Raw genomic sequence first — 16,451 nt, forward strand, 5'->3', positions numbered from 1 at the left:
CGAGCTCCCAATAAATGATTAAAAAAACCCCACCACACCCCCCAAAATGTTTGAAACAGGGAAAAAACAGTTGTAGAGCCCCCAACAAAATGATTTAAAATAAATAAATAAAGCAATAGTTCATCGTGTTTCTAATGAAAATTTCATATAACAAGTTAGGTTCCCACTTGACAATTTCCACACACATTGAAGTTGTTCCATGAATGATACTAGGTAGATTTATAAGAATGTGTCAATATTCTTTTTAATTGTGCTCTGTTTAGTCCATTCCCTGTCCTCTAGTTTCCCTGCCATCTTTGCTTTTGAATAACCATGGACCTTTTGGCTTCATACTGATTTTTTTTTCAGTAGGGCTCTGATTTGATAGGTTATGACTTTTATCTTGTGTCTTATTCTGCTATTTTGCTCAAGGATGGCCTCAAGGATTCTGGGTTTAACAAGAATCGTGGAGTCATTGTCCCAGAGAGTCCTCTGTTCGTTACTCTTACAGTTTGTCTGGTAAATATACATGAATTTGATTCTGCCCTATATTTTTCTCCCATTCTGTTTGAAACTAACTATTGTAACCTGCCAGGGGAAGTTAGCCCCTAACACATCATTACGGGTCCAGTAGGTGCAATTGTACAGCAGTAATAAGTAAAGATTATAGTAAAGTATAGAGAGCATGACAGATAGAAGAGAAATATTGAAATAAATGGAGTCAGACACGATTCATGATAGCATGCTCACCTCAGGCCCGCTTGGTGGTCCACGTGGAGAGAGAGAATCTTTAATGCTAACCAAGGCTTTTATATTCTCTGGAGACATGCAAGCTCCCTAATTACAGGTGAAGACATACGTCACAGGAAGGGGTTGTCCTATAGGTAATACAAAAATGGAAGGGGGTGATCTAGGGATATCCACACAATAGGAAGAGGAGGGATTGGGGGGTACACATGTGGCAAGATGGGTGGATCCTAGAGTCAGGACAGCAGCTGGATCTCCATAAGAACCATTAGCAGTAGGGTGTAAACCCCACCTACAGGAACCAAGCTAATGGTTGCAAGCTTCAGGGATAAGTAATCCATTGTCCCCAGCAGCAGGGAGCAGGCCCACCCCTGTGGTGGGGTGAGACAGCAGTCTGGCAACAATTGCCTTCAGGGATGTCTATAAACATCTGCCCTACCCCCACAGTAACCCTGAGCAGAATGATTAGTGGTTGTAGCTTGGCACCATCTACTTCTTATTCGGGGTGGATGAGGTTGTATAGCTCATGTAGATTGGTTTCTTCTCTGAGTTTTTGGTTACCTTCTTACTGTCTTTTGTGGAAACACATAATTAAGTCTTAGATGTCCTCTCACAAGCGTTTAAGACCCCAGAAGCTATTCACTTTACTATCAGGTATATCATGATTTTTGTTAACTATGCTATGCCAACTGACCGAGTTGTCCCGTTAAGTCTCTAAACCCAGAGGACCTATGTTGGAAGGGGTTTGATTATGTTTGAGGAGTATTTCTATTTGCGTCTTTGATGAAAATATGTGTCTACACTACAAAAAGAATACAGAACCAAAATCATCACCTTATTCATTAGAACAACAAAGAAAAAATGAAAGAGCAGAAATAGTTGAATCAGAAAACAGAACAAAAGAGAAAATGTCAATACAATAAGAAGTCTACCCACCCCCGCCTCTGAGAGAAGGGACTGGTGTCAGAGCTTAAAATTCATAACATCCGGTTGGCAGAAGGCTCTGAATGAATGACAATGGAAGCCCAAAATCCTTTTTGCAGGGTCCCCATGTATGTTAAGTCTTCGGTGAATTTCCTCTAACTATAATTCCAGGGTGTGAATGGCCTTGCTATCATGCAGAGAGCACTGTAGACTCAATTATGAAGATGGAGTTAAGTTCAAATAGAACACCTTATCATGTGGACCCATTCTAAATCTGTTCCAGCTTTTAATATTCTCTGCTTTCTTTTGGATTGAAATTGTCCTCTGATCTATTTTGTCATTGTTGCTAGGTTTTTTATTTTGTTTGTTTCTTGTTTTTGAATGTTTTACAGTATGTGAAATATAGGTTAAGTAAATCTATAGAGACAGTAATTGGATTAATAATTACCTAGGGGCTGTCAGGCATCAGTGACCAAGAACAAAAAAAATCATAGCATTGAGGGTGTGAGTGGAGTGGAGACCCACAACCCACCTGTAGACAATTGGACATCCCCTTACAGAAGGGCCACAAGGAAGAGATGAGCCAGTCAGGGTGCAATATAGTACCATTGAAATTTACAAATTTCCCTCTAGTTCTTTAATGTTTCCTCCCCCCCACTATTATGACCTCAATTCTACTTTACAAATCCAACTAGACTCAGAGCATGTACATGGGTATAAATAAAAGTTGGAAATAGGTGGAATTCAGGACAGATAAACCCCTCAGGACCAATATTGAGATTAGCCATACCAGGAAGGGAAAAGGAAGGTGGGGAGAGAAAGGGGGAACCAACTGATCACAATGATCTACATATAACCCCCTCCCAGGGGACGGACAACAGAAAAGTGGGTAAAGGGAGAGACTGGTCAGCGAAACACATGAAAACAACGATAATAATTTATAAATTATCAGTGTTCATGAGGGAGGGATGGAAACAAATAGGATGCTGATATCAAGGGCTCAAGTAGATGTTTTGTATGTGTGTATGTATGTATGTATGTATGTGATAAAAGTTGCATGAGCCGCCAATAAAATGACTTAAAAAATAATTACCTAGGAACACGGCAGGGAATATTGGGGGGAAATGAGGAGCTAACAGTGAGTACAAGATAGGAGAAAATGTTCCAAAATTAGCTATGATGATGAGTGCACAATTCTTCTCAATGTGATTGAACTATTGAAATGCATGATATGTTAATTATATGCCAATATAGCTATTTTAAAAATGATTTTTGAAATAAGTAGTAAAATTAACAAGCACTGGCAAATGTAGCAAAGGAGAAAATGCAAATATAAAGAATAAGAAACAAAAGGGACAAGGCAACAGAACCAACTGAAATAAAAATGATAAACAACACTATGAAGAATGTATTCCAACAAAGTAGAAAACCTAGAAGAAATGGACAAATTTCCAAAAGCACACTACCAATCTAAATGGATACAAGTTGATGTAGAAAACACCAACAGACCTATAACAAAAGAATAAATAAGGTCAGGTCCCAGCCCCCCAAAATGCAGGACTGGACAGCTTCCCCAAGGTAATTAATTGCACCACACATTCAGAGAAGAGTTGACACCAATTCTATACAAATGTTTCCAGAATATAGAAGAGAACATCAAACTCCTTAACTCATTTTCTGCAGTGAGAATAATCCTGATACCCAAACTAGGCAAAAGCGTACCAGAATAGAAATTTACGACCACAAATCCCCTATTAACATAGAAGCAAAAATCCTCAACCAAATCCTAGGCAATAGTATTAAATATATATATAAGAAAATACACTATAATCAAGGTGATTCATACCAGTATACAAGGATGGTTCAACCAGAAAAACAATCAATGCAATCTATAATATAAAGAAAAGAAAATAATTACATTATCATATGAATTAATGCAGAAAAGATATTTGACAAAGTTTGACATGAATTCCTGATAAAAGTGTTTGGCAAAATAGGAGTAGAAGAGAAATTCCTCAACATCATAAAAGCCATTTATGCAAAGCTAATGACCAACATCTCACTGAATGGGGAGAAACTGAAGGCATTTGCCAACAGGACCTACACAAGGATACCCTTATTAACATTCCTATTCAATATTGCATTGGGAGTCTTAGCCAACGCTATTAGACAGCGAAAAGAAATCAAAGGCATCCGAATTGGCAAAGAAGTAACACTCTTTCAACTGGAAGATATGATTCTATAGATAGTACACCCCAAAGACTTGACAAGAAAATTACTGGAAATAATTTAAAGATTCAGTAGTGTGGCAGGTTTCAAGATAAATATACAATGATCTGTCAGATTTCTGTATGCACAAAGGAAGAGTGCTCTAAAGAGGAAATCAAGAAAACATCACCATTTACAATATCAAAAACCAAATTCCCTGCCATGGAGTTAATGCTGATTCACAGTGATCCCCACCAGTGGACGAGTGGATACACTTTCGTACATACACACAAGGGTATATGACACACAACTAAAGGATCATGGTAAAACTGTGGATGGATTTGGAGAACTGTGTGAAGTTAGTCAATAACAAAAGGACTAATATTGTTTGAGACCACTGTCAGAAAAGGGGGAGGAAAAACAGGCAAAGTTTTCATAGCAAAAGAAAGATTTTGATAGTTACCAGGTGCAGGAAAGAAACTGAGCGAAGGAGAAGCAATGGCCTAGAGGGCGGATGGGTTTCCCCTTGTGTGAAGGGGAAGATAGTATTCTGTGAGACGGAAAAGAGGAAACAAGCAACGGGTGGGGGGAAGTGGAACTGGCAGAGAGGTTTGATAAGATATTGGGAGGCAAAGCCCACATGGAAGAAGCACACCAGTCTGTGTGATCACAGGGTGTCGAAGGGATCAAGTATTAGTCATCAAAGAACAAAAAAAATCATATCATTGTGCATGAGGGGGAGTGCAGAGTGGGGACACAAAGCCCATCTGTAGGCAACTGGACAACCCCTTATGGAAGTCCGGTCATGGGGAGGACACAAGTCAGTCAAGGTGCAGGGTAGCAACAATGAAACATACAACTTTCCTCTAGTTCTTAAATGCTTCGCCCCATCCCACTATCATGATCCCAATTCTGCCTTACAAATGTGGCTGGACCAGAGGATGTACACTGGTGCAGATAAGAGCTGGAAACACAGGGAATCCAGGGAGGATGATCCCTTCAGGACCAGTGGTGAGAGTGGTGATACCTGGAGGGTGGAGCGAAGGTGGGGTGGAAAGGGGGAACCGATTACAAGAATCTACAAATAACCTCCTCCCTGGAGGACGGGCAACAGAAAAAATGGGTGAAGGGAGACTTTGGACAGTGTAACATATGAAAAACTAATAATAATTTATAAATTATCAAGAATTCATGAGGGAGGGGAAGGGGGGAGGGAGGGGGAAAATGAGGAGCTGATTCTAAGGGCTCAAGTAGAAAGCAAATGTTTTGAGAATGATGAGGGCAACAGATGTACAAATGTGCTTGACACAATGGATGGATGTATGGATTGTGATAAGAGTTGTACGAGCTCCCAATAAAATGATAAAAAAAAAGATATTGGGAGGTTGGATAAGCAGTTTAAATTTTTGAGTTCAAAATAATGTCAGATGTAAACCCTACCTAATTCACAATAAAAAGTGATTTTTTTAAATTTAAGAAAATATGTGTCTACACCCACATATTTATATTCACATGCACATATAGATATTTCTAAAGGCATCCCGTGCTGTAGTGTTGAGCTTAATATGCTGAGCTGTTAACTGCGAACTCATCAGTTCCAACCCACTAGCTGCTCCTCTATAGGAAAATGAGACTGTCTGCTCCCATAAATATATACAATTTTGGAAATTGAAGAGGAGTGCCCTATTTATTCTGTCTTTTAGGGTCGTTAAGAGTCAGTATCAACTGAATGGGTATGGGGTTGGGTTTGGGGTATAGAGACTTCGATTCTCACCTATGTGTTTGACTCTAATCAGTGAGTGCAAACAAGGTTGCCATCTGTATATTACAGGTTGTTAATGAATCTTTCTGCCATGCTGAGGGCATGTTCTTCTTTAAATAATCTAGGGGGTTTTGGGATTATTTTTCCACCATCCAGATTGAATTAAAAAGATAAGCAGATACAACTGCCCTGAAGACCTTTTCCAATTTTGAACCAGTGCCCTTTTATCATCCATTAAACTTCAACTTACACATCGGTCATGTCTGTAGTAATGATCTACTTCCATTCCTGCAGAAATAACATACTGAAACTCTATGATCTGCTTTGATATCTAGTAAAACAAATTTGTTTGATATTTTCTTTAAATTTTCTTGAGTACCATCCCCAAATGTCTATGATAGATGAAAGTGTTTCTTTTTTTGCTTTGTTCATGTTCTCAGAATTATTTATTTATTTACATAGTAATTTATTTCTTTGTTGCCTGCGATTTGAATTGGTTTTGTTATTTAAAAGCAAAATTCTCTGCTTTCTTTTTAAAAATGTTCTTTTGGACCCCTACTAAATGATAGATATTGCTCTACATCTGAGGTTACCGTAATAAAAAAAATCTTTCAATTGTAAATTTTACCTTCCAGAGGGGAGATAGGAAACAATATATAAGTAAATATATGTTATAAACATCTCATTATAGTGTATAATATGGTGATAATTACTAAGTAGGAAAAGCAAATCTAAGCAGGAAGGGATATGAAGTAAGAGAAAGGGAGTCGTGAAAGACCTCAAAGAGGAGATACATGAAGAAAGAAATGAACAGCGAAGGAATAGAGGCTGGGTAGTGCATTCCAGAGAGTGGTGACAGGCCCTGCTCCTGCCTGAAAATTGACAAATGCCTAGTGAAGAGTCTAACTTGATTGAGCTGGAGTGTATCAATTAGAAAGGGGAAGTGAGTTAGTGTAGATTAAAAACTAAATAATCTGATAAATGTGTCAAGGATAGACTTAACGCAAGGAAGGGAAGAAGCTTAGAATCCAGTCAGCTAGTTACTCTAATAATCCAGGCTAGAAATAATGATGCTTGGACCAGGATGGTAGCAGTAAGTGAAGTAAAGAAAAGAGTAGGATATAGTCATATCCTAGATATAGTTAAAAGTGTAATGGTTGTGGACAGACTTTAGTGTCAGAGAAAAGAAGAATCAAGTATGATTCTCTGGTTTTGACCTGACCAATTGAAACAATGATGTTTGAATTCACTGAGATGACCAGGAGTAGTTTAGTTTGGGATATGGTAAATTTGAGAAGCACATTAGACATTGTGGTAGATATATAATCGTTTGTCAAGTTGAGGATTAAGAGAGTAGGAGTGGAGTGTAGTCTGTCAATCAGATCATAGCCAATGAGGCCTTTGTGTGGGCATGGCCTTCTCCTGAGAATTCTGGGCAATCCGGTATTTCCTCCTTGGAGGTGGGAGACTCTCTGCTCATACCCTGGGAGACATAGCAGCTGACAAGACACATGGAACTACCCTGATGCAGAGACCCCTGCCAGTGCTGCGATGTTTCCAATGCCATAGGCTCCAAGGACTTTCTACCCACTGGCCTATGATCTTCTACATTCGGTGTCATTGCATGTGTCTTGGGAGTCTGAGAGGACTTTATAGATTGGTATAGGACATATGGGCTAATATCAGACTTATGGACTTGATCTGGACTGGGCTGGGATGTTTTTTCAATGTTCAATTGCTCTTGTATATAAATCTCTTTCTTATACACATATATGTGTCCATGGATTTGTTTCTCTAGTCTAACACAGAACATCCCAGTGGAAACGTCACATAGGAAACAACCCACAATTTAGTGCCAATTTAGTCTATTCCAATTCATATCACCCCTATAGAACAGTATAACACTGCCCATGTAAGTGCCCAAGATAAGGCTGTATCTTTTTATAGAAATAGAAAGCCTCTTCTTTCTCCCAAGGAATGGCTGGTGGTTTCAAACTGCTGACCTTGCATTTAGCAGCCCAACGATTAACCACTACACCATCAGGGCTCCATCACATAGGTATGAAGTTCACTATAAAAATCTGGAATGCAATGAGACGGTCTGAACCAGAGCTATAAATGTGGACGTCAACATCATGCATTTCAAACGCGGACACACTCCAAGGACCCTCCCATTAACGACATTTTAGTCTCCCCCACTCCTTCACACAATCAGAAAATCCTTGTCTAATCATTCACATTTATTATGAGCACAAGCAAGATTGTTTTTCATTGCTGTCATCTTGATTTGTATTTTTTGCTTATTTATGAGATGTCCTGGTGGCACCACTGGGCCGCTGACAGAAAATCTGTGGTTGGAACCCATCCGCTGCTCCACAGGAGAGAGATGGGGCAGTCTCCTTCTGGAAAGATCCATTGCTTCGAAAAACACTGACCCAGTTGCACTCTGCCCTTTAGTATTGTTGAGATGTAGTTGACTCAGCAGCTGATGGTATGGGGTTTTGCTTATTTATTTTGCTTTCTTGCCATCATTTTTTCCTATTTCCACAATTTTATTATATTGTTGGGGTGGTTCTCCCTCTCTAGTAGTTTAGCGTTTTGTTATACTTCTCCGGCACTGCTCTAATCCCTAGTTTGGGAGTGGAATGTTGTGGTAAAAAATACAACAAATTTTAACCATTTTGAAGTCTAGTATTCAGTGACACTCAGTGACATCATTTTATACAATGATCACCATGACTCATTTCGAGATGTTTTTCATCATCTCAAACAGAACCTTAGTTGCCTTTCAGTAATAACTGCAATTTTCCTCCCTGAGGCCCTGGTAGCTATGAATAAACTTTAGTCTCCATTCTAGGTATTTGTTCTGAAAGGGATCATACAATATTGTTCATTTGGCTTAGGAAAATTTCACATGGTATAATGTTTTCAAGGTTCATAGATACAAAGGAATGCTTCTGAACCAGAAAGAGAAATTAAGACCTGATACATTTTATGATATGGATAGACCTTGAAAACATCCTGAATGAAACAAGCCACACACTAAAGAACAAATGTTTTCTGACCTTACATGATATACCTAGAATAGGCAAGTGTATGTTGACCAGGGACAGCAGGAAGACTGAAAGGGGGGCCACTGTGTAGGAACCATTGAGTTTCTATTTAGAAAACTCAAACTCACTGCTATCAAATTGACTCCAACACACAGTGAGCATGTAGGACAGAACAAACCTGCCCCATAGGATTTCCAAGGAGCTTGTATTTCCACTGGGGAGTGTCTGGTGGGTTCCAAATGCCCCACTTTGTGTTAGCAGTCAGGTTATCTACAGTTTTATAAAAATAGGTAATAAAGATATCGCAGTTCTTTCCTGTTCCTTGAATTTTCTATTTCTCTTTTAAAAAATCGTTTGGTTGGCATATAATTCACATATCATTTCACAATTTAATTATTCACACAATTTCATTGTTCAATCCTATTAAGAAGCGTTGTGCAATCATCACCCCAATCAAATTCAGAACATTTTCTTCTCCTGATGCTCGTTAGCTCCCTTTTCCTGCCTGCCTCCACCCTCCCCCTCCCCTGACATGCCCCTGTTGTTTTCAGGTTCCATGGAGTCAGTGCCGACCCATAGCGACCCTGAACACGGCAGAACAAAACACCGCACAGTCTTGTGCCATCTTCACAATTGTCCCTAGGCCTGAGCCCATTGAAGCAGCCACTGTGTCAGTCCATCTCGCTGAAGGCCTTCCTCTTTTCCACTGCCCTTCCAGGTTCCCAAACACAATGTCCTTCCCCAGGGCCCCGTCTCTCCTAATGGTATGTCCAAAGTACGTAAGATGAAGTCTTGCCATCCTGGCCTCTAAGGAGCACTCTGGCCTTACTTCTAATACAGATCGGTTTGTCCTTTTAGCAGATCATGGTATTTTCTTTTTTAATTGTTATTATTATTTGTAACCATTTTATTAGGGGCTCATACAACTCTTATCACAATCCATACATACATCAATTGTGTAAAGCACACTTGTACATTCATTGCCCTCATCATTCTCAAAACATCTACTCTCCGCTTAAGCCCCTGGCATTATCTCCTCATTTTTCCCCCTCCCTCCCCTCTCCCCACTCCTTCATGAACCCCTGATAATTTATAAATCATTATTTTGTCACATCTTGCACCATCTGATGTCTCCCCAGATCATGGTATTTCCCATATTCTTCTCCAGCACCACAATTCAAATGCATCGATTCTTCTGTGGTCTTCTTTATTCAATATCCAACTTTCACATGCATGTGATGCAATGGAGAACACCATGGCTTGGGTCAGGGCTTAGTCCTCAAAGTAACATCCTTGCTCTTTTCTACTCTAAAGAGGTCTTGTGCACCATATACCTAATGCAATATCTCCTTTGATCTATTGACTGCTTCTTCCATGAGCATCGATTGTGGATCTAAGCAAAACAGAACCCTTGACAACTTCGACCTTTTCTCCATTTATCGTGATGTTAACTATTGGTCCAGTTGTGAGGATTGTGGTCTTCCTTACATTGAATTGTAATCCACACTGAAGGCTGCGATCCTTGATCTTCATCAGAAAGTGCTTAAATTCCTCCTCACTTTCAGCAGGCAAGGTGTGTCATCCTCCTACCACAGGTTGTTAATAAGCCTTCATCCGATTCTGATGCCACAAATAATCTAATAATATAATCTTCATATAATCCAGCTTCTCCGATGGTCTGCTCAGCACACAGCTTGAACACGCATGGTGAGAGGATACCACGCTGACCCACACCTTTCCTGATTTTAACTATTTAGTGTTTTCTTGCTCTGTTCACACAACTGCCTCTTGATCCGTGTACACGTTCCCCATGAGCGCAACGAAGTCTTTTGGAATTCCCATTCTTCTCCAGGTTATGCACGATTTATTTTGGTCTGCACAGTCTAATGCCTTTGCATCATCAATGGAACACAAGTAAACGTGATTTCGGTATTCTCTGCTCTGGGTCAAGATTCATTTGACATCAGCAGTGGTGTTCCTTGTTCCATATACTCTTCTGCATCCAGCCTGAACTTCTGGCATTTCCCTGTCAATGTACTGCAGAAAATGTTGTTGAATGGTTTTAAGCAAAAATTTACTTGTATGCAATATCAGTGATACTGTTCTATAGTCTGAGCATTCTGTTGGGTCATCTTTCTTTTGAATGGGCACAAATATGGATCTCTTCCAGTCAGTTGATGTGTTAGTCTGAGTTGATTAGAGAAACAAATTCATAGACACGCATATGTGTTTAAGAACGAGCTTTATATGAAGAGTAATTGTACATTAAGAAAGCATCCCAGCCCAGACCAGATCAAGTTCACAAATCCAATATTATCCCGTATGTGCTATATCAATTTATAAAGTCCCCTTCAAACTCATGAAACACATATAATGACACCAAATGTCGGAAGATCACAGGCCAGTGGGTGGGAAGTCTTGTGGATCCAGTGGCATTGTAAGCATCTCAGCACTGGCAGGGGTCTCCCTGTGCTTCCTCCAGCTCAGGGCCCTAGAGTAGTTGTATGTGTCTTGTCAGCTGCAACGTTTCCCGGAGAGTCAGTGTGTGTCTCACCTCGAGTGAGCTATTATCTCCTTAGCGCCTCCAAATGAGGTTATTAATCTGCCGCCTGATTGACAGGATAAACTCCACCCCATTCACTCTTAATCCTCTCAAATTGAAAGCAGATTATGTAACTACCACAGTTGGTCAATGAGCGGTCTTCCAAATTTACTGGCGAAGATGAGTAAGTGCTTCCAGAGCTTCTTTAACTTTCTGAAACATTGCAATTCCTGGAGCCTTGTTTTGGATGATGCATTCAGTGCAGTTTGAACTTCTTCCTTGAGCACTATTGGTTCTTACTCATATCTAACTTCTGACATGTCCCTAGGAAATTATTAATTCAAATATTGTCTCTAGAGATTTATCTGTCCTGGGTTTTATATACAGAAAATAATGCAAAACACAAACAGGGAGCAGACAAAACCAGAAAATATACCAACAACAATGACAAAACAAAATAGAGAAAAAACCTCAATAAAAAAGAAAGCAGATACAATTCTGTGGTTCGATCCAATCAATGGGGTTATACAGTTATCAATGCTATGCGCTCCCTATTCCCCTACCCCCACCCTCTTTCAGTGCCCTCAGGGAACCATTACCTCTGAGACTATTTCTGAAGGACTATCTATCTTGGCTTTCATGTCCCGAATGATCTTCAATATACAAATGAACATACGCAACTCTAACATGATTAATATGGTAAAACAAATAAAAGCATAATAGTAAGGGGAGGAAATATTAAAGAACTAGAGGTTAGTTATATGGTTTATCAGTACTATATCGCCTCCTGGAATATCATCCCTTCTGTATGGCCCTTCTGAGAGGGACTGTCCAATTATGTTACAAGTGGGTTTTGGGTCTCCACTACATCCATGCCCCTTCCACATCAATGTGGTTGCTTGGTTTGGAACTTCTGACACCTCTTCCTGTCAATACCTCTCGATCACACGGGCCAGTGTGCTTCTTCCATGTGGGCTTTAGTAGCAATTGCACAATACTGCTTGGTGTGATTGAACTATGGAATGTTGTGATATCTGTCAGAGCTCCCAATAAGTCCCTCCAGAGTCTTTATCTCACAAACTTAATTAGTGGCCTGAGTGGCATTAAAAAGAAAGAGGAAAAGTCAAGTTGAAATGGACTTGGAGTCTTTAGTTATTAGTAAACAAGTTCATCTCAAGCAAAAAACAAACTCACTGCCCTTTAGTTGATCCGGATTCACAGAGACCCTAGAAGGGTAGAATTACATTTGTGAGGGTCATACACTGTAACTATTTTTTTTAGTACTACTAAAGTTTAGTGGCATTTTCTCCATAATAATTGGGATTGTATTTCCTGGTGAAAAGGAACAGTGTATAAAATAGTACAAAGTGCTCTATTTGTATCACTGATCTCTGTGACATTATTATTATTATTAATATTTAATCATTTGATTAGGGGCTCATACAACTCTTTTCACAATCCGTACATACATTATTTGTGTCCAGCACATTCGTACATCATCATTCTCAAAACACCTGCTTTCTACTTGAACCCTTAGTATCAGCTCTTATTTTTCCCCTCTCTCCCCACTCCCCCTGAACCCTTGAAAATTTATAAATAATTATTATTTGATCATATCTTCCACCATCCGACATCTCCCTCACCCAGTTCTCTGCTGCCCATCCCCCAGAGAGGAGGTTATATGTAGACTTTGTCATCTGTTCCCCCTTTCTCCCTCACACTCCCTCCACCCTCCTGATATCGCCACTCTCACCACTGATCCTGAGGGACTCATCTGTCCTGGATTCCCTGTATTTCCAGTTCCTGTCTGTGCCAGTGTACATCTTCCTGTCCAGCCAGATATGTAAGGTAGAATTTGGATCATGATAGTGGGGGGAAGCATTTAAGAACTAGAGGAAAATTATATATTTCATAATTGCTACACTGTACTCTGACTGGCTCATCTCCTTCCCGCAGACCTGCAAGGGGATGTCCAATTTCCCCCAGATGGGCCCTGAGTCCCCACTCTGCACTACCCCTCATTCACAATGCTATGATTTTTGTTTTTTTTTTGTGTTTTGGTCTTTGATGCCCGATACCTGATCTCTTCGACATCTTGTCATCTCACAGGCTAGTGTGCATTTTCCATCTGGGCTTTGTTGTTTCTCAGTTAGATGGCCCCTTGTTTATCTTCCAACCTATGGGACCCCAGATTCTATATATTTTGACAACTGGGCACCATCAGCTTTCTTCGCTGCATTTGCCTATGTACCTGCTTTGTCTTCAGCATTCATGTCGGGGTAGGCTGATGTGCTTCTTCTGTGAGCTTTGTTGTTTCTTAGCTAGATGGCTGCCTGATTGTCTTCAAGCCTTTAAGACCTCAGATGCTCAGTGATCTATTCACGAGGGTGAGTATCAATTAAGGCCATGTAATGTGAACTTATTGTTCTTAGAGTGGGGCTAGAATTAAGTGTGAACCCCAAATCCAATCATATATCTATGGTTTATGTATGTCTCTAATTCACTTTGATGACATCATTAACATTTTATGTTAGAGAACATTATAATGCATCCCCTTGATAGTGTTGTTAATTTAGCTAATAGTATGGAATTAAAAAAAACTGTTGAGAAAAAGAAATTATATATGTGTAGGCTGACTTTTCAGACGCTAATACATGGTATGTTGACTTGTACAGATTAAACAACTAAGTGACTGGATACTATTCACATAAACAATGTGGGTTGTTGATAAGGAAAAACTCTGATAACACTCTTCACAGTAACAAAACCATGCCTGCTAGACTAATATTTGTCATAAGAATGCAAGAAGAGCATTAAAATAGTAAAAATGTCCTAGGCCACCGTTCATTGGGCAACTTCAAAACAAGAGATCTGAATCAAGTCTGAAGACCACCAGTTCCATAACCCTGGGATAGCAATCATCTGCCTCTTCTCACACCAGGGTGATTCCGCCCAAAGTCTGAGAAAGTATGTCAATTCCTTACATCTCTTTTTGCTGTGTCCCAAAGGTTTTGGGATGTTGCATTATCATTTTTATTTGTCTCAAGAGATTTCTTAATTTCACACTTTATACACGTATACACACAGGAGGAGCATAAATCCTCACCCACAAGGCAGTTGTATTTGTTCAGGATTTTGTACTTTTTCACTTACTTTATGTATTGCCAAGTTGTTTTAAAGTGGATGAATGTGGGTGGGTCTGTACAGAAGGGCTGGGGAGTGGGGTAGCTCTTGACTGGGTGGGTGAGCGGGAATCTACAAGTCTGCCTGTTTTTTCCTGGGGGGAATGCATATGCTCACGAAGGTGTTGTCTCACTGGGAGAGGAAGTGGGAGAGAACGGAGCATACTACCGAGGAAACACACGACTGTCTAGTTTTCTAACGCTTCCTCCCCACCAATATCATGACTCCAATTCTACCTTACACATCCGGCTAGACCAGAGCATGTACACTGATACAGACAAGAGCTTGCAACACAGGGAATCCAGGACAGGTAAACCTCTCAGGACCAATAATGAGAGGAGGGATACCAGGAGGGGAAGGGGAAGGTGTGGGGAGAAAGGGGGAACGAATCACAATGATAAATCTATTCTATAACCCCCTCCCAGAGGGATGGACAATGGAAAAATGGATGAAGGGAGACAACACTCTGTGTAAGACATAAAAAAAAATAACATAAATTATCAAGGGTTCATGAGGGAGGGGTGGGGGTGGGGTGGGGAATGAGTTGATACCAAGGGCTCAGGTAGAAAGAAAATGTTTTGAAAATGATGATGGCAACAAATGTACAAATGTGCTTGACCCAATGGATTGTGACAAGAGCTGTAAGAGCCCCCAATGAAATGATTTTTAAAAATAAATAAATATATTAGAATAGAGCAAAAGTACCAAACCCTAAACGAACAAATACAACTGCCTTGTGGGTGAGGATTTCTGTTCTTTCTCTTGTGTGTATCCATGTGCCATGTTGGGGAGGGGGAGTAGATGCAGAGAGAGGGCCCAGGAGAAGGGAAGGGGAAGAAACCAAGGCAAACTCTGTAGCTTGGGTGCTGAGACTGTCCGCACCCAACTCCACATGGTCTGCTATCTGCGCAAGGCCACCCCCAGGGTAGCTAGATAAGAGGTTTAACTGACTGGGTTGCCTCAGGGGCCCCCAAAATTGGCTGTACATGGGAGGAGCAGGGCTTACACAAGCAGCTAGTGGCACCGGTCAACAACAAAAGGAGTCTGTCAGCAAGCTTTGCTGCTGTCCCACTTTAAGAAATGTTCGTTTACTTAGTATTTAAGTTGACGTTCTAGCTGCCAGAAAGTACAGGGCCTCCCTCCCAGGGCAGCCGCTCCAGCAGCTGCCGAGGAGACCTGCCTGTGCTTGCGAACCAGTGACCGATTCTGTGCTGCTCTTGGTGGTCCTTTGGGGCAGACACTTTTATTTTCTTAACGTATATTTTTCAAGTGCCTACTGGTGTCAGACCATTTTCTAGGAGCTGAAACCAGTCAGTTGATCAGCATAGGTTTTGAGCGTTCTATCAAAGAGCTCTATTTCCCTAAAAGTTCTACTCAAATCCAGGGATATCCAGAGACACCGTCTGCTGGTGGTAGGAGTTATGCATTGAGCTATGATGGACATGGTTGGCAGTTTGAAACCACCCGCAGCTCCTTGGGAGAAAGACTGGGCGTACTGCTCCCATAAACAGTTACAGCCTTGGAAAACCCACAGGGAGATGGTATGAGTCAGCTTTGACTCCATGGCAGTGAGTTTGAATGGGGGCTTGGTGAGAGTGGTGATCGGTGAGCTGCCTAGTAGGTATATGGCCGAGGAGCAGGTTCACGTTTGCCCTAGTAAAGAGGCCTTTTCTCTGGTAGTAGAGCAGTTGAAGGCATTTCCGCCTGGAGGAATTTCCCTTCTTTTCACACTTCCTAGTCCATTGAGGAAGTCTTGAGACACCTCAGGTGTTCTCTGCTTCCCATTGGACTACATACTCACAAAGGAGCCTTCCTGGGCTGGCTTTTGGGAAGAGCGCCATACTCCGGGGCTGTCCTCTCCAGCAGTGGCTCTCAATGTGGCACAAATTGCCCCCAGAAAGCGTTTGAGAACATTTGGGGGTCGTGACACCTGGAGGCGTGATCAGAATGCTTCTCGTGTTTGAATCCAGGAATGGTGGAACCTCCGTACTGCAGATGCGAGTGCTTTGGCAAAGAAACATCAAGCGTCAATATTGCCCAGGCTGAGAATCCC

Source organism: Tenrec ecaudatus, chromosome 5 (assembly GCF_050624435.1).
Source record: "Tenrec ecaudatus isolate mTenEca1 chromosome 5, mTenEca1.hap1, whole genome shotgun sequence".
Classification (NCBI taxonomy): Eukaryota; Metazoa; Chordata; class Mammalia; order Afrosoricida; family Tenrecidae; genus Tenrec; species Tenrec ecaudatus.